A 27,488-nucleotide genomic window follows, 5' to 3' on the forward strand; every position below is an offset into this window, starting at 1 on the left:
ATTTGCTAAAAATCAAAACTGCTTCTGGATGAGTGACAGTTCTATACTAGGATGATACCTTTCTGATACTGAACCACTGACCTTGAGATTTCCCCATCAGTCCAAACTGACTGTGTGTTAGATAATAAAAATGAATCTGCGGGGAACTGAAGGATGCTGCTTGGTTAAAACAACAGTCATGTACTCCCTCTGCATTGTCTGGATTCCAGGAAATAGGCTACTTCGCTGCTGTCCTCTTTCCTTTGGGGTTATGCTGTGCGCATGGTGACCAGCCATCCTGGATCGCCCAAGACTGAGAGATTTCCCAGGCTGTGGCACATTCAGCGCTTACCAAGAGAGACCCTGGCAAACGGGCTATCACCCCCCTAGCATGGGAGAGCCTTATTCGCTACCCCCTGGGCTAAGCGTTTTGCTTGCTGTTTTAGTCACTAACTGGTGTCTAACTCTTTTGTGACCATGTGGATACTGTAGGCTGCCAGGCTCCTCTGTCCATGGGATTTCCCGGGCAAGAATCCTGGAGTGGGTTGCCATTTCCTTCTCCAGGGGATCTTCCCAGCCCAGGGATGGAACCCATGTCTCCTGTATTTGCAGGTGGATTATTTACCACAGCCACCAGGGAAGTTAAGCATTTTACCTGATTTATTTCATGCATCTCCTCTCCTGCCAGACTCTGTGTTTGTTTCCATTAGTAGCCAGGCCAAAAGAAGTTAGCTAACTTGCCCAACAAAAGGTTAATGTCAGTTATCTTTGGGTCATGAAATTTTGAGTGAACGTTGCTGTTTTTTTTCTGTTCTGTCTATATTGTTTGAATTTATTCAATGAGCACACATTATGTAATAATAATAAAATACCCAATAAGCTTATTTTCCTTGTGGAAAAGTAAGTAATTTACCAAAGTCATGTGTTTAATGAGCTGAGTCTGGAACCCTGCTCTGATGAATTCTCAAGCCCTTGCTCTTTACATGGGCAAGACTGGCTTAGAGAAGCAACTCCTTTGTTATAAGGTCCCTCTGGTTCTTTAAGACATTTCCATCTTTATCCTCACTGACTTAGAACACATCCTAAGCTGACATCTCGGTCATGAAGAATGTTAGAATGACTTCGTTGTTTAACAGCTCCTCAACTGGCCTGAGTAGTCTCTTTTGCAGTGAGCAAATTTCTTTTCAGCTACAAGATGCCAGATTGAACATCTTATTCTTAGCATATTAAATTAGCACCCTGGGGCAAATGCTGATAAAGTTCTCTTTCTCATGAATATGAGAGAGTATAAGGGAACCCACTGCGGGGCTCCTAAATTTCTCTGTTTTATCACCATTGCTGTCCGTCCCCTGCTGTCTGGAGCATCTGTCCAGCTCTGGATGTTGCCTCTGAGGGAGTGAAATGAGGAGGGTCAGCTGACTAGCCCTGCTAGTGAGGGGGAGGGAGGCTTTGAGCCTAGCTGGGCTGACATTCTCAGATTATTTAGTAAACAGTTGTCTTCTCAGCAGTCCGTGTCTGCCTTAAATATAATTCCAAATTAATGGAACTCCTCTTCATTCTAAAGAAAATTCCTTTGCTGTTTCCCCTTATTAGGGACTTCCCTGGTGGCTTGGAGAGTCAGCAATCCACCTGCAATGCAGGAAAACTGGGTTTGATCCCTGGGTCAGGAAGATCCTCTGGAGAAGGGAATGGCTATCCACTCCAGGATTCTTGCCTGGAGAATTCCATGGACAGAGGAGCCTGGTGGGTTATAGGCCATAGTCCATGGGGTTGCAAAGGGTTGGACACCACTGAGCTCCTAACACGTCCCTTTTTTTAGCCTGAAACATTTAAGAGCACTGGGAATTTCCTTGCAATGCCTCTTCCATTCTGTTTCATATTCATTCATGGTTTGGTGGGAGGTGTTTGGTACAGTGATTGAGATTCTGGAATCAGACTGCCTGCATTTGAATGTGAGCTGTGTGACCTTGGGTAATTGACTTCATTCCTCTAGGTGTAAAGAATCTTATCTATAAAATGGGATAATAGGTCATACCTACCTCATAGGATTGTTGTGAAGATTTAATACTGTATGTAAAATGCCTGCTGCAGAATAAATTCTCAAAGCCTATATCAGCCAGGATTTAACCAGGGCAGGCAGAGATCATGGGCAGGCTTGACCCCAGGGGCACAGAATCAGGAAAGGAAGAGCACAAAAAGGCTGGAACCTCACCAACATGGTCTGCAGCCATTGCCTCCAGAATTCCTTCCTTTGAGTAAAAGACTCATTCCTGCTTTTATATCCTTCCAACCGAAATAGGCAGGCTCACTCCAGGTACTCTCCTCTACTTGAAAGTCAACTGATTACGAACTGTAATTACACCTGGAAAAATCTCTTTACATCCCTAGCAACTAGATTAGTGTCTGATGGAATAATTGATGATCGCAGCCTAGCCAAGGTAACATTAGAAAGTCACTCTCTGTTAGCTGTTATTTTCTGTATTAGTTTCCTGTGGCCGATGTCACAAATTACCACAAACTTAGTGGCTTAAAAAAACAATGGAAATTTATCCTTTTTCAGTTCTGGAGATCAGAAATCTGAAACCTGTATTCACTGGGCAGAAATCAAAATGTCAGGAGAGCCACACTCCATCTAGAGTCTCTAGGGGAGAACCTTGTCTCTTGCAGTTTTTGGTGATTGCTGGCATTTTTTGATTTGTGGCCACGTCATTCAGTTTCTGCCTCTGAGGTCATGTTTGCTTTCTTCTCCTCTATGCGTCCCCTCTCTGTCTGTCTGTCTGTCTGTCTATATATATATATTCTCTATGGGTATATGTGAGGAATTGGCTTATGTGATTATAGAGGCTCAGTCCCACAGTCTGTTGTCTGTGAGCTGGAGACCCAGAAAAGCAGCCTTGTGGTGCCATCCAAGTCCAAAGGTCTGAGAACTAGGGGAGCTGATGGTGTAAGTCCTGGTCCAAGTCCAAGAGCAGGGGAAGACCACTATCCCCACTTAATCAGTCAGGCAGAGAGAGTGAATTCTCCCTTCCTCAACCTTTTGTTCTATTCAGGCCCTCAGTGATTTTTTTTAAAAATTGGGGTATAGTTGCTTTACAATATTGTGTTAGTGTCTGCTGTACAATGAAATGAATCAGCGATATGTATACATATATCCTCTTCCTCCTGAGCCTTCTTCCCACCTACCCCTCCCATCCCACCTCTCTAGGTGATCACAGAGAACTGAGATGAGCTCCCTGGGCTACACAGTAGCTTCCTACTAGTTATCTACTTTGCACATGGTATAATATAGATAACTGGTAGGTATATATATGTCATGGTGTATATATGGTATATATATATGTGTGTGTGTGTGTGAACCCCAATCTCCCAATTCATCCCACACCCTTCTTCTCTCCTCTGTGTCCACATATCATTCTCTATATCTGCATCTCTATTCCTGCCTTGTAAATAGGTTCATTTGTTCCAATTTTCTGGGTTCCACATATATGCATTAATGTATGATATTTATTTTTCCCTTTCTGATTTACTTCACTGTGTTTGATACCCTTGGTTTCTTAATAAACTAAAAGTAGAACCACCGTATGATTGAGCCATCCCACTACTTGGCATATATCCTGAGAAAACTATAATTCAGAAAGACACATGCACCCTAATGTTCACTGCAGCACTTTTTATAAGGGCCAGGACATGGAAGCAACTTAGATATCCTCAGTCATTTTTGATTGGATGATGCTCACCCACAGGAAAGCCATCTGCTTTGCTCAGGCCACTGATTCAATACTAATCTCATTCAGATGTGCCCTCACAGGCACAACCAAACCTAATGTTTAGCCAAATATCTGGGCACCTCATGGCTCAGTCAAACTGACGTATAAAATTAACCATCCCATGGCCCCTGCCTTAAGGGAGCTACTGGTAGCAGATGCAGGGTCTGCAGGCACATGAGCGGAGTCATACAGGAAGGGGAGCACATGAGCGGAGTCATACAGGAAGGGGAGCACATGAGCGGAGTCATACAGGAAGGGGAGCACATGAGTGGAGTCATACAGGAAGGGGAGCACATGAGAGGAATCATACAGGAAGGGGAACACATGAGAGGAATCATACAGGAAGGGGAGTCAGAGCGCCTCCAGATGATCATCTGTAACATGTTGCAGGATTTTCGAGGAGGAAAGGATCACTCATAGCTGTGAAGATCCTTGAGGGTTTCTTGGAGGAAGGAGTGTTTGAATGAAACCTTAAAGGATGATTGTCAAGAGCAGTTGACATGCATCAAAATCACCTGGAAAATGTATTAAAACAGAGTGGTTATGAAAACCTCTAGAGTTTCATATTCAGGAGAGCCTGAGTAGGGACTGAGAATGTGCATTTGTTAGTAAGTTCCCCAGTGATGCTGCTGTTGCTAGTCTGGGGACCGCACTTTGAAAACCACTGTCTAGATGTATAAAGATGATGGCAGTAGGGAAGAGGCCTATTGTTGTTCAGCTGCTCAGTCATGCCCTACTCTTTGCGGCCCCATGGACTGCAGCACTCCAGGCTTCTCTGTCCTTCACTATCTCCTGGAGTTTGCTCAAACTCATGTTCATTGAGTCAGTGATGTCATCCAATTATCTCATCCTCTGTTGTCCCCTTCTCTTACTGCCCTTAATCTTTCCCAGCACCAGGGTCTTTTCCAATGAGTAGGGTCTTTTCCAATGAGTTGGCTCTTGACATCAGGTGGGCAAAGTATTGGAGCTTCAGCTTCAGCATCAGTCCTTCCAGTGGATATTCAGGACTGATTTCCTTTAGGATTGACTGGTTGGATCTCCTTACAGTCCAAGGGACTCTCAAGACTCTTCTCCAACACCATTTGAAAAGCATTGATTTTTCAGTGTTCAGCCTTCTTTATGATCCAATTCTCATATCCATACATGACTGCTGGAAAAACCATAACTCTGACCATAAAGACCTTTGTCAGCAAAGTCATGTCTCTGCTCTTTAATATGCTGTCTAGGTTGGCCATAGTTTTTCTTCCAAGGAGTAAGTATCTTAATTTCATGGCTGCAGTCACCATCTGCAGTGATTTTGGAGCCCAAGAGAATAAAGTCTGTCACTGTTTCCACTGCTTCCCCATCTGTTTGCCATGAAGTGATGGGACCAGATGCCATGATCTTAGTTTTTTGAAGATTGAGTTTTAAACAAGCTTTTTCACTCTCCTCTTTCACTTTCATTAAGAAGCTCTTTAGTTCCTTTTCATTTTCTGCCATAAGGGTGATGTCACCTGCTTATCTGAGGTTATTGACATTTCTCCTAGCAATCTTGATTCCAGCTTGTGCTTCATCCAGCCTGGCATTTCACATGATGTAGTGTGCATATAAGTTAAATAAGCAGGGTGACAACATACAGCCTTGTCATACTCTTTTCCCAACTAGTCCATTTTTCCAAGTCTAGTTCTAGCTGTTACTTCTTGACCTGCATGCTTAGTCTCCAGGCAAGAATGCTGGAGTGGGTTGCCATGCCCTCCTTCAGGGGATCTTCCCAATCCAGGGATCTAACCTAGATCTCCCACATTTCAGGCAGATTCTTTACCATCTGAGCCACCAGGGAAGTCTGGAGAGGCCTATCTCCTCCCCCAAATTAATTTAGGTCACAATTCAGAAGTCATTTTCTCAGAGACACACTGTTCCATTAGGATATAAGAGAATTTGTCAGCTGTTTTTCCTCATATTTACTTACCATGACCATCACAGAAGTGGTTGTCTATGTCTTCATGAGTGTAGAAGCTCTATTTTCTTGCAGCATTTAAAACAGCACTTGGTGGGGCTTCCCTGGTAGCTCAGAGGTAAAGAATCTGCCTGCCAATGCAGGAGACATGGGTTCGGTCACTGGTCTGGGAAGATGCTACATGCTACGGAACAACTTAAGCTCGTACACTGCAGCTACTGAGCCTTTGCTTTAGAGCCCGGGAGTCACAGCTACTGAGCCCAAGTGCTTCCAACAAGAGAAGCTACCGCAAGAGAAGCTTTGGCAGTGCAACAAAGAGTAGCCCCTTCTCTCTGCAACTAGAGAAAAGCCCGCACAGTAAAGAACACCCAGCACAGTACATGCTCAATAAATAAATATTTGTTCAGTGAAAGAAGAAATGATCTCCCAGGCCCTGTGCAGTTGAAAGTTCTTTACCTCTTCTGACTTTGTCCTACAGCACTTATCTAGTTACTTCATCCTGAGAACAATTCTTTAAATAGAATTAAATTTAATTAAATTTAATTAAATTAAATTAATTAGATAGGTTGGCTATTTGAGAGGAATTTTTCATTTTTTGAACAAGATATTCTGGTTGACACAGCCTATGCAGAACTTAAGATGGTTTGGTGTTTCCGTAAGCAGTGGAGAAATGCCATACAGTAATCAGGGTGGCTTAAATCCATTTGATTCTTAATATTTCCATTCTTGAATAAATATTTCATGCATTGCTCTTCTGGGAGGCAGAAAGCCAGGAAATTTCAGCAATAATGTGTATCAAATTTCTTTTTTCTGTGCAGTAACACATTTTGAAAGATATCTCAACAGGTTATGACAAGTAGAATAGGACAATATTATTTTAATTTCCCTGTGTCAATTATTAAAATTACTGAAAAATATACTTAAATCACACTTTATCAGTGTGATCCACTGTAAGGAGAAAGGTTGTGAGAAAGAACTGGACTGGTTTATCATAATTAAGTTTGTGCCCAAAATGCCAAAACAAATCAAACGTTGGATACGTCTGTCTTGTGGTTATTGGGTACAACTGTGAAATGGCGGGAATGGAGCCTGTCCAAAAGTGGCTTGCTGCGTTGTAGCAGGTGGTAAAATCTAAAGAAAGTTTCCAGCAAAGTTCATCTTACAGGCTATGTTCTTAAAATGTTCCTTCAGAAACAGATGTCACATAATAAGCAGTAATGAAAACCCTGAACGTGTGGAAGGTCATCTTGAATAACTAGAAATTCATTTTAGTGATTAGGTCTGACTACACCCGGGCTCTACTCTTGTTCCTCTCCTTCTAGGCAGGACTCTGGAGGAAGGAATGGAGTTGGGCAAGGGGGCAGCGTGGTCTAAGTGGAATGGTACATTGTCTGCTTGGGACCATCCCAGTTTTAGCATCAACCATCTTGAATCCTGGGAAAGCCTTTTGTTCTAGACAAACCTGGGTAACTGGTCACCCTGGAACAAGTTGGTTCCCTTGCTGAGTAATGACACCCTGTTACTAGAGGCAGAAAAGAGAAAGTGAATAGCCAGTTCCCTGCCTTGATAAAGAGGTGACTTCTGCGTGGGTTGGGGCAATATCTAATCAGCTTTAGAGGCCAACTGGCTGCAGTCTTCTCAGTCTATAAATAAACAAACCTTGCACTGAAGAAGCTAAATGACTAATTGCATTTGTATAAAATAGTTTTTGCTTGTGTGGTTTCCTATCATAACTTTAAAACAAAGATGGATGAACTTAGGAGCTCTTACGCTATCTAAACAGATGATGATCTTTGCTTTTTAAGATCATTGCTATTTGATGAATAAGTCACTCCCCTGCCAAAGAATTATAGTTCATTGGTGTTTTTAATCTCTAAATCCATGCTAAGACTTTTCTCCTTTTGTTGGTAAAAGGATTATTTTAATTGTGTGTGTGTGCATGTGTGTGCATGTGATAGAGAGAAAACAAGTAGTATATGATAGCGTAGTACTTTTTCAAAAATTTCTTTCAAATTTTTATAATTTATTAGCTCTACTGTTGAAGGGATAGGCTACCCACTCCAGTATTCTTGGGTTTCCTTTGTTGTTCAGCTGGTAAAGAATCTGCCTGCAATGCAGGAGACCTGGGTTCAATCCCTGGGTTGGGAAGATCCCCTGGAGAAGGGAAAGGGTACCCACTCCAGTATTCTGGCCTGGAAATTTCCGTGGTCTGTAGAGTCCATGGGGTCTCAAAGAGTTGGACTCGACTGAGTGACTTTTGCTTTTACATCTGAAGCAAAAGCTAAACACGTTTTGTTCTGGAGACAAAGCAGCTGTCATTTGTGTGTCTGTTCTCCATCCAGGTTATGGGTGATGTGTGGACATGGAGGAGTCAGATTGTAGCCTTGCACCCAGTTCACAGGATGATAGGAAGGGGAGGTTTTGAGTGAGGGAAGTGAGAAGCACCACAGCCTAGATGGAGGATAAAGTTTACTTCTTCCCACCATCCTAGCTAACAGCAAGTAAGGAACTGGATTCAATAGCACATGGAGGGGGGCGGTCCTAAGATGGCGGAGGAATAGGACGGGAAGACCGCTTTCTCCCTTACAAATTCCTCAAAAGAACATTTCAACGCCGAGCAAACTCCACAAAACAACTTCTGAATGCTGTCAGAGGACATCAGGCAACCAGAAAAGCAGACCATTGTCTTCGAAAACAGGTAGGAAAAAATATAAAAGATGAAAAGAGAGACAAAGGAGGTGGGGAAAGAGCTCCGTCCTGGGAAGGGAATTTTAAGAAGAAAGGTTTCCAAACACCAGGAAGCACTCTCCCTGCTGAGTCTGTGGCGAGCATTGGAAACACAGAGGGCAACATAACAGGAAGGAAAAATAAATAAATAATTAAAACCAAGAGATTACAAGCCCAACAGTAACTCCCCCAGTGGAAAAGCAGCACAGACGCCTGCATCCGCCATTGGGAAGTGGGGGCAGGGCAGGGACGCGCGGGAGGCGCCGGCTGCAGAGCTTTGTAAGAATCGGGCAGGAACGCCCCACGTGCAACCAGAACGATCTAACTTGGGCTAGCAAACCAGACTGTGGGATAGCTACCACGCAAAAAGCTCGAACATAAGACCCCGCCAGGACCACGCACAGAACAAAGGACGGATCGGAAATAGCTGGCTGCAGACCATCCCCCACTGGGGACAGGCAGCCAGAGCTGTAAGGACTGGAAAAGGGCAATTGCAGCCCTGGAGAGACTTTACCTACCAAACCGCAAGCAGGCTTCTTTGCTAAGACTTCTGGGGGTGCTCGACAGTCACCATCTGCCTCACAAGGGGCACCAGCAGTACACCCAGAAAACTGAGCAGCAGAGACAGAAAAGGCGACAAGTCGCAGCGACCGCGCTCGCCAAACTCCTGAGCTACTCGGACCTGGGAAGGGCACAAAACACAGTTCCAACTGAATCTGAGCCTTTGAGGGCTACCTGAGCGCCAAACCTGAGTGGCTTAGACCGGGGAGGTGCACGCAGCCTAGAGCCGGCCTCAGACGGTTCCTGGCTGAGCATCGCAGAACCGGAGCGGTTTGTGCCCCACGAGAAGGGACAGGTCCAGAGGGGCTGAGACACTGTGTGCACATGACAGTGCTATTTGTTTGCAGCATCCCTCCCTCCCCACAGCGCGACTGAACTAGTGAGCCTAAAAAACCAGCAAACAGAAGAAGTTAAACAGGGAACCGCCTTGGAAGTGACCCCACATGGCCCACAACATCAGAGAAGGGCTAGATATATCTTTACTATTTTTACAATCATTCCTTTTTTTTTCTCCCCCCCCTCTTTTTTTTGCCTTTTTTTTCCTTCTTGCCTTTTTTCCCTAACTTTAAAAAAAAAAATTGTTAAGTCTTCTATTTCTCCTCTAATTTTTATTTCTATAACCTACTATTACTTTAAAAAAAAAAACACTATTTTTTTAAGGCAAACACCACATGTAGTCTTTATGTGGTTGTTGTTGGAGTTTTTAAATAATTCTTGTGGCTTTTTTCTTTCTTTTTCTTTTTTCTTTTTTCCTTCTGCTTCTTTTCATCAATATTGTATTTTTGAAAATCCAACCTCTACTCTAGATTTTTAATCTTTGCTTTTTGGTTTTGTTGTCAATTTTGTACATTTAAAAACCCAAACTTCACTACCCAATTTTACCTGAGAGCAAGATTACTGGCTTGACCACTCTCTCCTCCTTTGGACTCTTCTTTTTCTCCACCAGGTGGCCTCTGTCTCTTTCCTCCCCCATCTCTTCTCTATCCAACTCTGTGAATCTTTCTGTGTGTTCCAGACGGTGGAGAACACCTAAGGAACTGGTTACTGGCAGGATTTGTCTCTCTCCTTTTCATTTCTCTCTCTTATCCCCCTGGCCACATCTGTCTACTTCCTCCCTCTCCTCTTCCCTGTATAACTCCGTAAATACCTCTGAGCAGTCCAGAGCATGGAGCGCACATAAGGAAGTGACTACTGGCTAGCTTGCTCTCTCCTCTTTTGATCTCACCGCATCTCATTCCAGTCACCTCTAACTACCCCCTCCCTCTTCTCTTCTCCATGTAACTCAGTGAACCTCTCTGGGTGTCCCTCAATGTGGAGAAACTTTTCATCTTTAACCTAGATGTTTTCTTTATTTTTAAATTATATGACATTTTTATTTTAGGATGCAAAAACAAAAATGAGCAAACAAACAAACAAAAAACTTGAAATAGGCTTGTCAAATGATGTAAATTCATCCTTTCCATGGAAGCAGAAGGTAGATCAGTGCAGGTTATCCTCAGGACCTCATACATCCTGCTTCACTGCTGCTTGCACTCTGCTGGGTTTTGATCCTTCTTTGGGTCATAGTCTGGATCATTTTCCTCATCTCCTTCTTCTTCCCCTTCCTCATCCGCTTCTTCACCTTCTTCATCATAATCATCATCATCATCTTCAGTAGCTTCTCCAGTAAAGTATAACACTGATCTTGGGATCATACGCTCATGTAAAAAGTGACCAATTTCAAAGTCTGCAGTGAGGATAGCTTCAGAATCATCATCCAGATCTCCACTCTCAGGAACTTCAGGAGGGGCAAAAAAATTAAAGGAAGAGTCATTAGAAACTGTTTTGGTCACAGTATGAACTGTCTCACGTCCCTTGTGTTTCTGCTTCTTCTTAATCGTTTTCAAAGTGACATTCTTCCCTTTTTTCCAATCTATCTGGCACCCTGTACAACCCATAATTTCTGGTCCATCAAAATAAAAGGGATCAGAATCATCTGGTTCTGATCTCATCCTATATGTGTTTGTCAACACTTCATTTGTGAAATATTCACTGGGTTCAAAGTGAAATTCTAAGACAAAACTCATAGGTTGACCAGCATCTGAGAACTTCACTTTAATATCTTTCGAGTGCTTCAGAATAGGCTCATCATGTTCCTGAACCATATCACTGAGCAAGTCAACAGTCTTAAAAACGGTCAGCCAAAACTCAGGAATTCCCTTGGGATCTTCTTTTTCTTCATCCTTTTTCTCATCTTCAATCTTGGCCTTTTCTTTTAGCTCCTCCGAAATTTCATCTTCCTCATCTTGTTTCCATTCACATTCTTCTTCTGTAGGTTCATAAATGGCATTAATGATCTCAAATCAAGCGATCAAATAGAGACTGATAAAGAACAGCATACTTTCTTTCAAGATCATGAACTTCCTCATAGAATTTGGCTTCTATCTGTGCACATTTAACTTGAAGGTTTTTGAGAGCATTCACTCATCTTTTAACTACCCTAGGCAAGCTTTCAATGTATCCTGTTGGTGTTTCTACCAGACCATCAAATCTTTCTTGAAGGGCTGCAAGAATCTGAGGATTTTGCATCATCTGAACAGTCATCTGACGTGCTTTGATTTTTGTTTCTTCACCAGTTTCTTCTTCTTCTACTTCTTCAACATCATCCAAATCTTGATCAAGTTCAGACTGTTCTTTGTTGTCGATGTCTGCCATGTTGTACAAATGCCAAGTATTTTCAAAAATGGCAAATTTAGTTTTCCAGCTCAGCTCTCCCGTGGCGAGTGTGGGGAGCCGAGAGGCCCGAGCTGCGCAGCAGTGACTCAGGGTGGCGGCAGGAGGAGCAGGAGGCGGCTCCGTGAGCAGATGGCGCTAAAAAAGCTAACCTAGATGTTTTATCATCGGTGCTGTATAGATAGAGAAATCTAGAGGCTACTGTAAAAATAAAACTGAAAACCAGAAGCAGGAGGCTTAAGTCCAAAGCCTGAGAACATTAGAGAACTCCTGAATTCAGGGAACATTAAGCAATAGGAGCTCATCAAACGCCTCCATACCTACACTGAAACCAAGCTCCACCCAATGGCCAGCAAGTTCCAGAGCAAGACATATCGCACAAATTTTCCAGCAACACAGGAACACACCCTTGAGCTTCAATATACAGGCAGCTCAAAGCTACTCCAAAACCTTTGACGTCTCATAACCCATTACTGGTCACTCCACTGCACTCCAGAGAGAAGAAACCCAGCTTCACCCACCAGAACTCCAACACAAGCCTCCCTAACCAGGAAACCTTAAAAAGCCACTGATACAACCCCACCCACAGTGAGGAAGCTCCATAATAAAGAAAACTCCACAAATTACCAGAATATTAAAAGGCCACCCCAAATGCAGCAATATAACCAAGATGAAGAGACAGAGGAATACTCAGCAGGTAAAGGAACAGGAGAGTTGCCCACCAAACCAAACAAAAGAGGAAGAGATAGGGAATCTACCTGAGAAAGGATTCCGAATATTGATAGTGAAAATGATCCAAAATCTTGAAATCAAAATGGAATCACAGATAAATAGCCTAGAGACAAAGATTGAGAAGATGCAAGAAAGGTTTAACAAGGACCTAGAAGAAATAAAAAAGAGTCAATATATAATGAATAACGCAATAAATGAGATCAGAAACACTCTGGAGGCAACAAATAGTAGAATAACGGAGGCAGAAGATAGGGTTAGCGAAATAGAAGATAGAATGGTAGAAATAAATGAATGAGAGAGGAAAAAAGAAAAACGAATTAAAAGAAATGAGGACAATCTCAGAGACCTCCAGGATAACATGAAATGCTCCACCATTCGAATTATAGGAGTCCCAGAAGAAGAAGACAAAAAGAAAGACCATGAGAAAATCCTTGAAGAGATAATAGTTGAAAACTTCCCTAAAATGGGGAAGAAAATAATCACCCAAGTCCAAGAAACACAGAGAGTTCCAAATAGGATAAACCCAAGGCGAAACACCCCAAGACACATATTAATCAAATTAACAAAGATCAAACACAAAGAACAAATATTAAAAGCAGCAAGGGAAAAACAACAAATAACACACAAGGGGATTCCCATAAGGATAACAGCTGATCTTTCAATAGAAACTCTTCAGGCCAGGAGGGAATGACAAGACATACTTAAAGTGATGAAAGAAAATAACCTACAGCCCAGATTACTTTACCCAGCAAGGATCTCATTCAAATATGAAGGAGAAATCAAAGCTTTACAGACAAGCAAAAGCTGAGAGGATTCAGCACCACCAAACCAGCTCTCCAACAAATTCTAAAAGATATTCTCTAGACAGGAAACACGAAAAGGGTGTATAAACCCGAACCCAAAACAATAAAGTAAATGGTAACAGGATCATACTTATCAATAATTACCTTAAACGTAAATGGGTTGAACGCCCCAACCAAAAGACAAAGATTGGCCAAATGGATACAAAAACAAGACCCCTCAATATGCTGCTTACAAGAGACCCACCTCAAAACAAGGGACGCATACAGACTGAAAGTGAAGGGCTGGAAAAAGATATTCCACGCAAATAGAGACCAAAAGAAAGCAGGAGTGGCAATACTCATATCCGATAAAATAGACTTTAAAACAAAGGCTGTGAAAAGAGATAAAGAAGGCCACTACATAATGATCAAAGGATCAATCCAAGAAGAAGATATAACAATTATAAATATATATGCACCCAATACAGGAGCACCGCAATATGTAAGACAAATGCTAACAAGTATGAAAGGGGAACTTAACAATAACACAATAACAGTGGGAGACTTTAATACCCCACTCACACCTATGGACAGATCAACTAAACAGAAAATTAACAAAGAAACACAAACTTTAAATGATACATTAGACCAGTTAGACCTAATTGATATCTATAGGACATTTCACCCCAAAGCAACGAATTTCACCTTTTTCTCAAGTGCTCATGGAACCTTCTCCAGGATAGATCACATCCTGGGCCATAGATGTAAACTTGATAAATTTTAAAAAATCGAAATCATTCCAAGCATCTTTTCTGACCATAATGCATAAGATTAGATCTCAATTACAGGAGAAAAACTATTAAAAATTTCAGCATATGGAGGTTGAACAACACACTTCTAAATAACCAACAAATCACAGAAGAAATAAAAAAAGAAATCAAAATATGCATAGAAGCTAATGAAAATGAAAACACAACAACCCAAAACCTGTGGGACACTATAAAAGCATTGCTAAGAGGAAAGTTCATAGCAATACAGGCAAACCTCAAGAAACAAGAAAAAAGTCAAATAAATAACCTAACTCTACAACTAAAGCAACTAGAAAAGGAAGAATTGGAGAACCCCAGAGTGAGTAGAAGGAAAGAAATCTTAAAAATTAGGGCAGAAATAAATGCAAAAGAAACAAAAGAGACCATAGCAAAAATCAACAAAGCCAAAAGCTGGTTTTTTGAAAGGATAAATAAAATTGACAAACCATTAGCCAGACTCATCAGGAAGCAAAGAGAGAAAAATCAAATCAATAAAATTAGAAATGAAAATGGAGAGATCACAACAGACAACACAGAAATACAAAGGATCATAAGAGACTACTATCAGCAGTTATATGCCAATAAAATGGACAATGTGGAAGAAATGGACAAATTCTTAGAAAAGTACAATTTTCCAAAACTGAACCAGGAAGAAATAGAAAATCTTAACAGACCCATCACAAGCTCGGAAATTGAAACTGCAATCAGAAATCTTCCAGCAAACAAAAGCCCAGGCCCAGACGGCTTCACAACTGAATTCTACCAAAAATTTTGAGAAGAGCTAACACCTATCCTACTCAAACTCTTCCAGAAAATTGCAGAGGAAGGCATACTTCCCAACTCATTCTATGAGGCCACCATCACCCTAATACCAAAACCTGACAAAGATACTACAAAAAAAGAAAACTACAGGCCAATATCACTGATGAACATAGATGCAAAAATCCTCAACAAAATTCTAGCAATCAGAATCCAACAACACATTAAAAAGATCATATACCATGACCAAGTGGGCTTTATCCCAGGGATGCAAGGATTCTTCAATATCTGCAAATCAATCAATGTAATTCACCACATTAACAAATTGAAAAATAAAAGCCATATGATTATCTCAGTAGATGCAGAGAAGGTCTTTGACAAAATTCAACATCCATTTATGATAAAAACTCTCCAGAAAGCAGGAATAGAAGGAACGTACCTCAACATAATAAAAGCTATATATGACAAACCCACAGCAAACTTTATCCTCAATGGTGAAAAATTGAAAGCATTTCCCCTAAAGCCAGGAACAAGACAAGGGTGCCCAATTTCACTGCTACTATTCAACATAGTTCTGGAAGTTTTGGCCACAGCAATCAGAGCAGAAAAAGAAATAAAAGGAATCCAAACTGGAAAAGAAGAAGTAAAACTCTCACTGTTTGCAGATGACATGATCCTCTACATAGAAAACCCTAAAGACTCCATCAGAAAATTACTGGAGCTAATCAATGAATATAGTAAAGTTGCAGGATATAAAATCAACACGCAGAAATCCTTTGCATTCCTATACACTAATAATGAGAAAGTAGAAAAAGAAATCAAGGAAACAATTCCACTCACCATTGCAACAAAAAGAATAAAATACTTAGGAATATATCTACCTAAAGAAACTAAAGACCTATATATAGAAAACTATAAAACACTGATGAAAGAAATCAAAGAGGACACTAATAGATGGAGAAATATACCATGTTCATGGATCGGAAGAATCAATATAGTGAAAATGAGTATACTACCCAAAGCAATTTACAAATTCAATGCAATCCCTATCAAGCTACCAGCCATATTTTTCACAGAACTAGAACAAATAATTTCAAGATTTGTATGGAAATACAAAAAACCTCGAATAGCCAAAGCAATCTTGAGAAGGAAGAATGGAACTGGAGGAATCAACTTGCCTGACTTCAGGCTCTACTACAAAGCCACAGTCATCAAGACAGTATGGTACTGGCACAAAGACAGACACATAGATCAATGGAACAAAATAGAAAGCCCAGAGATAAATCCACACACATATGGCCACCTTATCTTTGACAAAGGAGGCAAGAATATACAATGGAGTAAAGACAATCTCTTTAACAAGTGGTGCTGGGAAAACTGGTCAACCACTTGTAAAAGAATGAAACTAGATCACTTTCTAACACCACACACAAAAATAAACTCAAAATGGATTAAAGATCTAAATGTAAGACCAGAAACTATAAAACTTCTAGAGGAGAACATAGGCAAAACACTCTCCGACATAAATCACAGCAGGATCCTCTATGATCCACCTCCCAGAATTCTGGAAATAAAAGCAAAAATAAACAAATGGGATCTAATTAAAATTAAAAGCTTCTGCACAACAAAGGAAAATATAAGCAAGGTGAAAAGACAGCCTTCTGAATGGGAGAAAATAATAGCAAATGAAACAACTGACAAACAACTAATCTCAAAAATATACAAGCAACTTATGCAACTCAATTCCAGAAAAATAAACGACCCAATCAAAAAATGGGCCAAAGAACTAAATAGACATTTCTCCAAAGAAGACATACGGATGGCTAACAAACACATGAAAAGATGCTCAACATCACTCATTATTAGAGAAATGCAAATCAAAACCACAATGAGGTACCACTTCACACCAGTCAGAATGTCTGCGATCCAAAAATCTACAAGCAATAAATGTTGGAGAGGGTGTGGAGAAAAGGGAACCCTCCTACACTGTTGGTGGGAATGCAAACTAGTACAGCCACTATGGAGAACAGTGTGGAGATTCCTTAAAAAATTGCAAATAGAACTACCTTATGACCCAGCAATCCCACTGCTGGGCATACACACCAAGGAAACCAGAATTGAAAGAGACACATGTACCCCAATGTTCATCGCAGCACTGTTTATAATAGCCAGGACATGGAAACAACCTAGATATCCATCAGCAGATGAATGGATAAGAAAGCTGTGGTACATATACACAATGGAGTATTACTCAGCCATTAAGAAGAATACATTTGAATCAGTTCTGTTGAGATGGATGAAACTGGAGCCGATTATACAGAGTGAAGTAAGCCAGAAAGAATACAGTATACTAACACATATATATGGAATTTAGAGAGACGGCAATGATGATCCTGTATGCAAGACAGCAAAAAAGACACAGATGTGTATAACGGACTTTTGGACTCAGAGGGAGAGGGAGAGGGTGGGATGATTTGGGAGAATGCCATTGAAACACGTATACTATCATGTAAGAATTGAATCGCCAGTCTATGTCTGACGCAGGATGCAGCATGCTTGGGGCTGGTGCACGGGGATGACCCAGAGGGATGTTGTGGGGAGGGAGGTGGGAGGGGGTTCATATTTGGGAACGCATGTACACCCGTGGTGGATTCATGTCAATGTATGGCAAAACCAATACAGTATTGTAAAGTAAAATAAAGTAAAAATTAAAAACAAAACAAAACAAAAAACCAAAAAACCAAAACAAACAAAAAAATAGCACATGGATCTCATCTCGGTTCTCTGTGATCACCTAGATGGGTGGGAAGGGGTGGGTGGGAGGGATGGAAGGAGGGGATATATGAATACATATAGCTTATTCACTTCATTGTACAACAGGCTCTAAGACAACATTGTAAAGCAATTATACTCTAATAAGGGAAAACTTTTGATTAAATTTAGATGAAATCTTGCATTTGCTAGATTCTAAAAAGGATGAAACAGTTCCTAGGATGGTCAGTGTGTGTGAAGAAAGTATAAAGAACCCTATTAATTCTCTCCTTAATTTTTGCTTGCTGTTGTTTAACTGCTAAGTTATTTCTGATTCTTTGAGACCCCATGAACTGTAGCCCACCAGGCTTCTCTGTCCATGGGGTTTCCCAGGCAAGAATCCTGAAGTGAGTTGTCATTTCCTTTTCCAGGGTATCTTCCCGACCCATCTTCTGCTTGGCAGACAGATTCTTTACCCCTGAGCCTCCTGGGAAGCCATTCTTTGCTTATAGATTCCCAATTGTGTTGGAGGCAGTAATGTGGATAGTTTTAAATATTCCATTTCACAGTCTCTCTTACAGACTGGGCGGCCTTGCAGTACAGTTCTGATCAATGCAGTACCGGCAGGAGGACCTTTTGCCTTTTCCCATGCTCCGTTTTCCCATTGAAAAGGGAAAGGCCTGGAGACGCCGCAGCCATATTGTGACGGTGACACAACGCACAAGATGAAAGGACCGAGGGAAGATCCCATCAGCCCTGGGGTCGTTAAACTGGTGAACTAACACCTACTCTGAGAATTGTTGTCAAAGGCAGTGACTCGCAGTCAGTTGCTCCAGGGAGGACTTCTCCATTCATTGCAAGTAGTTGCTTCCTAACTGGCCAAAAGATATAATGGAGAGAATACTACAGTAGGGAGCCAGGAAACTGTGTTCTAAGCCTCTTTTTCAGTTTTTTTTTTTCCTTAGGTAACTTAACTTTGCATATTCACTTTTTGGCACCCGGTAGGACCTCTATAAACATGACTAAATTTATAAAATAGTATAATGCAGACATATAAACCAAATCATCTGTGAGGCCCTTTTTAGGTCTAAGAGATTAATCCAATTCCAAGTCATTTCTGAAAGAGAATTTACTGTTTCAAAGAAAATTGGTGTGTGTTTATGTGTGTGTGTGATCTTTATTTTTTAAATGCATGTATACATATGTGTACAGATACATACGTGTGCTTGCATGCACGTGTGCACATTCAGTCGTGTCCAACTCTCTTTGATCCCATGGACTGCCCCTTGCTAGGCTCCTCTGACCATGGAATTTATTAATATAATAATATAAATAATATAATTATTAATTATTAAAATAATATAATACTTGTTAATATTATTATCATGCATATGTAGGGGCTTCTCTGGTGGCTCAGCTGGTAAAGAACTTGCCTGCCAATGCAGGAGACACAAGAGGCGCAGTTTTAATCCCCAGGTCTGGAAGATCCCCTGGAGAAGGGAATGGCAACCCACTCCAGTATTCTTGCCTGGGAAATTCCATGGTCAGAGGAGCCTGGCAAAGGGCAGTCCATGGGATGAAAGAGAGTTGGACACGACTGAATGTGCACACGTGCATGCCAGCACACGTATGTATCTGTACCATTTGAAAGCCTATGATAATAGCAGTAATGACTTTTTTTTTTTTTTTGGTTTAAACCAGAGCTGATTTCCTTGCTGTTCCTCACTGAGTTTCTCTGGCACAGCTGCTTGTCAATGTAAATGCTATTTGCTTTGTATTCGGCTCTGGCAGTTCTTACCTATCCTGCCCTTCTACCCCAACCTGTGTTAAGGTTGCTGGCTTCAATGTTGACGAAGTGCTTTGAACCACATGTAGATATAGGATTGTTGCAAACTAAGGAAGGAGGGCATGCTGCGTGACCAAGACAAATAAGGCTATAACAGCATCTGCTCAATCTTTGTATTCCTTAAGCTGTGCTTGTAAAAGGACCCCAGTTCCTCCATCTTTCTGCCTTGTGGCATCATGGAGCTGAAATACAATAAACTGGAATGACTCTGCTTTGGGTCTGTGTGAAGTCATGGCCATTGCCTAGACAGAGAAGCAGGCAGAGCTTTGTGACTTCTTAGAGATCATAAAGCCCAGCCACAACAGGGTGACTTTATTGTCTTCCAGTACTCTGGGCCTCTGTTCAGTACCATTATCTGCAGCCAATGGGAATTCTCAAAAGGGATGGCTTCTTCCTCTATATTAATGCCTTCCTCCATTGAGGAAGGCAAGCCACCAATCAAGATAATTATCAATGTGCCACTAATAATTGCATGAAGCTTTAAATATATTTATAAGTGTAGCTGTTTTGTAATAGAAGAAAAAAAATATATCGATTGCCACAGTTGCTCAAGCTGAGCATGAAATGACAGGGTGACTTCAGTCTCTTAACCCCATCAAGTCTGCTCATGTACTATGCTTCCCTCTCCTTCACTATAGCTTCACCCTCCTCTTCCTCTCATGCCCATTTAATATTAGTGGCTCTTTCCTCTATGCTGCCTCACATGTGCATACATGCTCTGTTGCTTCAGTCGTGTCTGATTCTTTGTGACCCCATGGACAGGAGCCTGCCAGGCTCCTCTGTCCATGGGATTTTCCAGGCAAGAATACTGGGGTGGGTTGCTATGCCTTCCTCCAGGGAATCTTCTCAGCCCAGAGATTGAAGCCAGGTCTCCTTCATTGCTGGCCATTCTTTACCGCTGAGCCACTGGGGAAAGCCCTCCCTTGCATGGTCTGGCTATAACGTTTATTTACCTCTGATTTCCTCGTTAGAGTTCCAAGTGGAATTTCTGTTTATTTACCTCTGATTTCCTCATTAGAGTTCCAAGTGGAATTTCTCTTGCAGTCACTCTGAAGGTACGGTGATGGAGTGGTTAGGGCAATCACTTTCGGGGCATATTTGCCCTCATGGTGTGACAGGATAGAAACAAATGTGAGCAAAGAAGATACTGTTTAATATTATCCTACATTCTTGTACCTCTAGTTAGAGCCATTAGAAGAGAACTTTGAAGTCAGGTCTTTGGAGCCCGTTTGTTTTCCTCCAGTGATACATCTTTGTTAAAATGAGCATCTTGTCCAGTGAATGCATCTTTAAGGCATTGTTGAGGTGTGGTGAGTATTGTTAGAGCAGCAAGCTTTGTCAGAAGATTTTTTCTTTTTTCATTTTAATGTCTTCTTTGTATGTCATATCATTTTGAAAGCAGGTTTCAAGAATCCTGAACCTGTGTGAGTCAAGTATGTTAAGTCATGTTGGAAAGCAATATTAGCTTGATGTTAAAAGCACAAGGTTAAAAATAATTATTCCTGACTACAGTGTCTGACTCTGTCTTTCTTTCTAGTTGTCTGGTTTTGGATAAGTTATCCAACCTGCCTGGGTCATAATTTTAAAGCGGGGAAAACAATTCCCATCTCCTGAGTCGTCACTAAGGGTTAAAATGAGATAATGTAGAAACGGCAGTTAACACAGGCCTTGACATAGAGTAAGAACTTAATAAATAAATGATGTGTTGTGGGTGTGCATGTGTGTATGTATATGTAGGTATCTGGGCCACCTCAGAGCATAGAATCTGGAAATAAATTGGAGTCTATGTTAGATACCCATACAGTCATATAGCCTCATTAGCATTCTACAGTTTTATTTACTTTCAGTAAACTGTAAGTATGTTTTTTAAATTGAGATGTAGTTGACATACAACATTATATTAGTTCTGTGTGTACAACATAATGATTTGTTTATATTGCAGAATAAGCACTACAGTAAGTCTAGTTAACAATAAGTGTGTTTATAAATGTTCATATATATGTTTACATAAATGTGAATACTTATAGAGAAACATTATTTTTATTTGGCATCTGGTAGTAAGTTGTTGTGTGGTATAAATTTTCAACCTTAAATTATCTCCTATGCATTTAGTCCTTTTTATTTTCTCTAGTCCATCTTACAACAAATTAGTTTCATTTATTTTTCAGGGCATAAATGTGCTATATGCCAAAACCTTTATTAATTCCATAGCTTCTGCAAAATAAGTCCTGTCTTCATAGCATGACAGGCTTTCTGTTTGGCCCTGAATCACAATTCTAATCTCGTCACCTTTCATTTAGCCCTCTGCCACTAATTTAGCCATTAACCACATGTGGCTATTGAATGCTTGAAGTGGCTAAAGTGACTGAAGAATGGAATTTTAAATCTTACTTAATTTTAACTAAATTTAAGTTTGAATAACCGTATGTGGTTAATGCCTGCCATATTGGACAGTAAAGATCTGTAATACTCAGTGCAAAGTTCTCAGAGTCCATGTATAGATTCAAGGGTTATGTTGAGGAGCCTTAGATTCAGGAAGTAAATTAATGTCACCAGTTGAGGTACCTGAAACAGAAAACAGCATCCATCAGAACTTGCCATTGAGTCATTTTTGTTTACATGAAAGCTTAACAAACTTGTAGAAATTAGTCTCGTATGCTTAGTGTCATTAAATATGATCTAATAGGGACCACATAGGAAAGTGGTGTTTGTGTTCATTCAAATAGAATTAACCTCTTTCTTTTTCTCCCTCAAGGTTGGTTTAAAAAACATTTGGCTTCTAAGCTCATGCAATAGGTAATTGCCTTTAGTTCTACAGAGAGCAACAACAAAGAGCCAAACTGTGGTACTTGAAGTGTACTATCCAACAGTACAGAACTCCAAGGTGCAATTTAATAAAGCGTAGACTTGGTGGAACCTTTTATTCCGTTGGGGTCCCATTTGAGCAATTGAAGCAATAATTTCCTAAACTGTACCCTAATGGTCTAAATGTTAATTCAGCTTCCAGAGATTTCTAGTTTAAAGTCAAGGAGTAGATTTTACACTGTGAAATCCTGGTCTATATATTCTATTTCTTTTAAATATCTAGATTAAGAAGAAATCACAGCTTTCAAAATGAAGCTTCAAATTCATAGATGAAGGAGGAGTCAACCATGAATCAACTGTCTAAATTACATACCTTTTTCCAGGTGCTAAGAATTCTTTGAAACTTGAAGCAAAGTTTTGTGACCAGTTTTGGTATTAACTATCTCAGGAGGTTTAGTTGTATATCTCTTTGTTTGTTTTAATTTCATTGGTCTACTTTAACTTCGATTGCCCTGTTTCATAATGTGCTCAGTTTTGTAAGCTGTATCTGATCTAGTAAATGCCAGTTTCCCCTCTCCACACTTTTAGGGAGCACAGAAATTTATGTGCTCAGAAAATGCATTTCTTTTCTGATTATTGAGTAATATCCCTTATGAGGCCCACATTTTGGGTGGAATAAAGGGAATTTTATTTATTTTTTATTTATTTAGTCTAATCCAAAAATAATTAATAACCCCATTAAATAAAAGTAGACTTTTGAGATCCTTATTTTTTTCTGATTTTCACATCTCCTCTATTTTACTTTTCCCAAAAACAGCTTGGGCATGTGAGTGTGGCTTATGTGGCCTTGAAGGGAGGAAGTACTTATAATGTCATGGGACCAAGTTATACATGCCCTTTCCACAGGGTGATAGTGGTAGGAAGGCTGACAGGGCTGCTGTCCGGGCAGCTGAATGTGCTGACATGTGTCAGGTCCCATCTATTGGAGAAAATGCTCTTCTCTACTCTTGATTTCCAGGAAAAGTGATTTTGCCAAAGCAGACTTCTGTGTCTCTTGCACCACCCCTTCCTTTCTTCCTAGCTGAGGTGGAATGAGGTACCTGGTTGGAAGGCAGCAGGTCTCGCCATTGTTTGGGGGGATCTGTCCAAGGTCCTGAATGTGGTCTCTATTCCCAGAAGAAGTGTCTAGGGCTGGTGCGTCTGCTTTGCAGACTCACACTCCTCTTGTGTGTGCTGTCTCAGGTCTGGACAGGGATCTAGGTAGGGAGATATCAGGCCCATTTGTCTTTCCTGCCCCTCTCTCTCATCCTCTTCCCCGCCCCTCCTCTCCCTCCTCTTTCTTCTCCCCCATTCTCCTTCCTTTCCTTCCTCCTCCTCCTCTTCCTTCTTCTTCTCCTCCTCTCCCCTACCCTTCTCTCTTCTTCTATTTGGGTTAAGGCCAAATTAAGACTATTTTCCCAAGCTTTAGACAATGCAAGAACTGTACCCTTCCTATTGCATTTATCAGTCAGATCTGAGGGTCACTAGGAGATATCTTTCACTTTGGGATGGTGTGCTAATATGCTAAGTCGCTTCAGTCATGTCTGACTCTTTGCAACCCTATGGATTGTAGCCCGCCAGGCTCCTCTGTCCATGAGATTCTCCAGGCAAGAGTACTGGAATGGGCTGCCATGCCCTTCTCCAGAGGATCTTCCTGACTCAGGGATTGAATTCGAGTCTCCTATAGCTCCTGCATGGAAGGCAGATTCTTTGTCACTGAGCCACCAGGGAAGCCCTTTTTGCATTTGGTTAACTTCTCTGACACTAGCTCTCAATCACTGCATGCAAATATTGTTTGCAAATCTCAGAGAATTACATGGCAGCTTTACAGAGATAAGTGAACTCTGTTAATGAACAAAATAAAATGAAGCTCTTCCTATGTTAAATCTCAGCTTCACTTGTGAAGAAAACTTGAAAAATTAATACAGATCCAAAGCCCAAGAAAAGAAAAAGATATTTAAAGAAAGCTTGAGTATGACCTCCTTACACCTGGGAATTAGATTAGCATTGAAATAGCAGGCAGCCTCAGGAAAGCCAAAATTTATGAATGCCACAGAAATAAATACTTTGCATGCTGTTCTCACCTGTTAAGGGGGGAATATTGTAATACCTACTTGATTTCTGACATTGAGTGAAATCACATTGTACGTAAGAATCACCTCACCTTGCGTGACTCAAACATGTACCTCTATAACACAATAGATTATGCATAGTATTTAATTGTGAGCAAAGTGATTGAAACAATGATTGTTAACTTCACAAATGCCAGGGATTTGATATATGTATTGTATATTGCAGCATGATCTTTTGTGAATCAAATGATACTTCTGTAATTTAAATAGGCCATTCCTGACTTTTGAATTTTTGTGGTTTAGATAGGTTACTGCATTTCACTTTTCTTAAAAAAAAAAAAAAAAAGACCCCTGATGTCATTTTGCCTTTGATGAGTGCAGTGAGTAGGGATATGCTATACTCTGTAGGGTTGGAAGAACCATACATGTTTCTAGAGACACTCTGCTATTACCAGGCTTATTTCACTGAGAGAGAAAATTCAGTTTAGCAAATCATTGTTTTGCAATAGATGCAGAAAATGGTAGTGAATAATGAACTGTCAGATTGCTGCTGGTCTGATATGTCTTACCAGTTAGCTCTTAAACATTAATGAGCACAGTGCAAAAATAGTTATTTTGAGGTACAGCATATGGTTGCTTTAGAATAATATGGTCATTTCCATTCCATTTCAGGCAAATCAAACCTTTGAGCTAAAACTGCATTCTTATTTTCTGAACAGTCATATGTAATGCCAAGAGTTACTTAATTAAAATTCTGCAACATGACAATGGGAGAAATGATGAATTATCCATTTCTAATCTGTTCCCCTGCCACCATTTCATCAAATATCTAGATGGATAATTAGTAATCACAAATTCACCTGGGGAGTATTTCTTGAGCACCTATTAGTGCTTGGGACTGTGAAGGATACAGAAGCTTTCAACAAAGTCTTTACCTCATGGAATGTAATTGATAGGAAATGACATTCTCACAAGAGCAGTTAAGGAATGATAGAAGAGTTTAAAGTTAAGTGTCAAAAAATTAGTAGAAACAATTTTAAGTGTTCCAAGGAAGTGGAAATTTCTGTGGGTTTAGGAAATTGAAGAAAACTGGACTGTGAAGAAAGGTTAAGAGTGTGGAGGTTAGGACACAGGATGAAATTCAGGGAAGACATGAGACATTAGCAGTAGAGAGCAGATGGAGGGCTATAGTAGGCTAATGAGCTTGACTGATGAAGAAGGTCTATGAGATGAGTTCTGGTTATGAGGCAGAGCTGAGCCAGCAAATGACTGTCAACATTAACAAGGCCAGGAAAACTAAACTGCGAGGTTTGGCTTTCTTCCGTAGGTAGGTGTGAGTCCATGGAGAAAGCCAATAGCCATGTAGACAGCCACTATGTTCTGGGGACATGCTTGGGTGTGAGTGTGTGGGGGCAGTGCTGTGCACCTTTGTTCCACCTAGGAACAAGGGAGTGGAGCATGCCATCATAGAGAACAATTCTTGAGTTTCTAGGAAGTGCTGGCCTAGGGGTAGAGATGGTGGAGGTTGGCAAAAAGAGTTAGGAAGGTGGTTTACCCATGATGCAGGGTCTGCCTAAGGGAAAGAGAAACCTCTTTGGGTGACTTTAGTTCTTTGCCAAGGAATAAAATCTGAAGACTCAGTTGTGTGAGGAAAGTTCTTGTGGTTGCAACCCAACTTATGTGGCCAATTTCTCCACTGGCTCTTCCTGAATCGCAGTCATCTTGAGGTTGCCTATCCCCAGTCCAGGAAAGAGGAAAAGAATAAGCGAGCTCTTCTTAGAACTTAGATACCAGGCCAATATGCTTCATATACCACATCTATAAAGTCATTTTTCTGTGAACAAACCTAAAATAACTCTTTAATTCCAACTTTACTCTTTTGAGAGTCCCTCTAAGGATCAGAACCTACTTTGTCTGTCTGCCTGCCTGTCTCTCTATTAGATAGTTTCATCATCTATCATCGATCATCAGTCCCTTACTTCAAAACACAGTCCCTTACTCATTTCCTGTGAAAGTGAGCCTGGCTTGTAGTAACAGGTGATCAGTAAATATTTGTTGAAGAAAAAGAGGCAATAAAACCAACTATTATTACTGGCTCTTTAGAATATGGTTTCCTGGGTTAGATTGCCTGGCTTGAAGCCTTGGCTCTGACACTAGCTGCTTACTAAACTGTGTCTCAGTTTACTTATTATAAAATAGTATATTAGATTTGAATGAAATAGAGCATATAAAGTACATTATATGGCATCTAGCACATAGCTCTCCAAAAATGTGATGACAATGACGATAATGAATTGGAGTTATTGGGTGGTGGCATTCACACAATACTATGAGAATACAGAAGAGGGGCATTCTATTCAGGCCACTGCATGGGAGGGTGAGAGGGACGGGTCAGGGAAGAGGTATATGAAGGACAATCTGAGAATTCTGAGCTAGGAGCTCTGTTGAATGTAAAGGAGAGTGCATAACTGTGATTGAGCACAAACAGACTTGACCTTTACAAACTGAAAGATGGTACCAGGTGTTCTTAAACTCAGATATGTCATTGGTAATGTAATATTATTTCAAGAATTCCAGAGAAAGTACTCCCTTTTGAGACAATAATGGAAATAATTTATCATATATGAGTTCTGCATTCAGCATTTTTGTAAGAAAATATTTGAAATTTTGAATATTTCAGATATCTGAAAATATCTGAAAATTTCTGTAAATGTAGTGGATGAACAGCTAAGAAAAGCACTGGGCAATACATCAGTTGTTTACCAGCACCTGTCCTTCTAACATGTTTTTCATTTAAAAGAGTGGTTGCTTTTGTCTATACTGATCTCTTGGGCTTGTTGGGAGAAAACACCCTCAGAAGACAAATACTAGGGGGCTAAGTGGAAGCTATTTTATTTTCTTATTGTGACGTGTAAGAGTTTGGCTGTGATTTTTACTTTAAGTTACTGGGGTGAAATTTGTTATTTCTACATTATTTCTGGGCAGTGTTTATCTCATTTGCTGGCCATCAAAGTGTTCATGAAAACAGTAAATATTTTTATAGGTTTGTTTTGTAGTTTTTGTTAGCCCCAAATGGACAGTTATTATTTTATTAAAGGCATAGAGTGCTATCTAGCCACATCAATGCATGTACTTTTATTTATGTTTTGAAATAATAATAGATAACATTTATTGAGTATTCAATGCCTGCTAAGTTTTTAAAAATTTATTT

At 40.5% G+C, this 27,488-nt stretch overlaps 1 pseudogene; it reads right to left on the reverse strand.

The window, feature by feature from the left end:
* Positions 1-8,286: 8,286 nt before the first annotated feature.
* On the reverse strand, positions 8,287-11,830 carry LOC101107200 (nucleosome assembly protein 1-like 1; annotated as a pseudogene).
* Positions 11,831-27,488: the final 15,658 nt, after the last annotated feature.

This window comes from Ovis aries, chromosome 15 (assembly GCF_016772045.2).
Source record: "Ovis aries strain OAR_USU_Benz2616 breed Rambouillet chromosome 15, ARS-UI_Ramb_v3.0, whole genome shotgun sequence".
Classification (NCBI taxonomy): domain Eukaryota; kingdom Metazoa; phylum Chordata; class Mammalia; order Artiodactyla; family Bovidae; genus Ovis; species Ovis aries.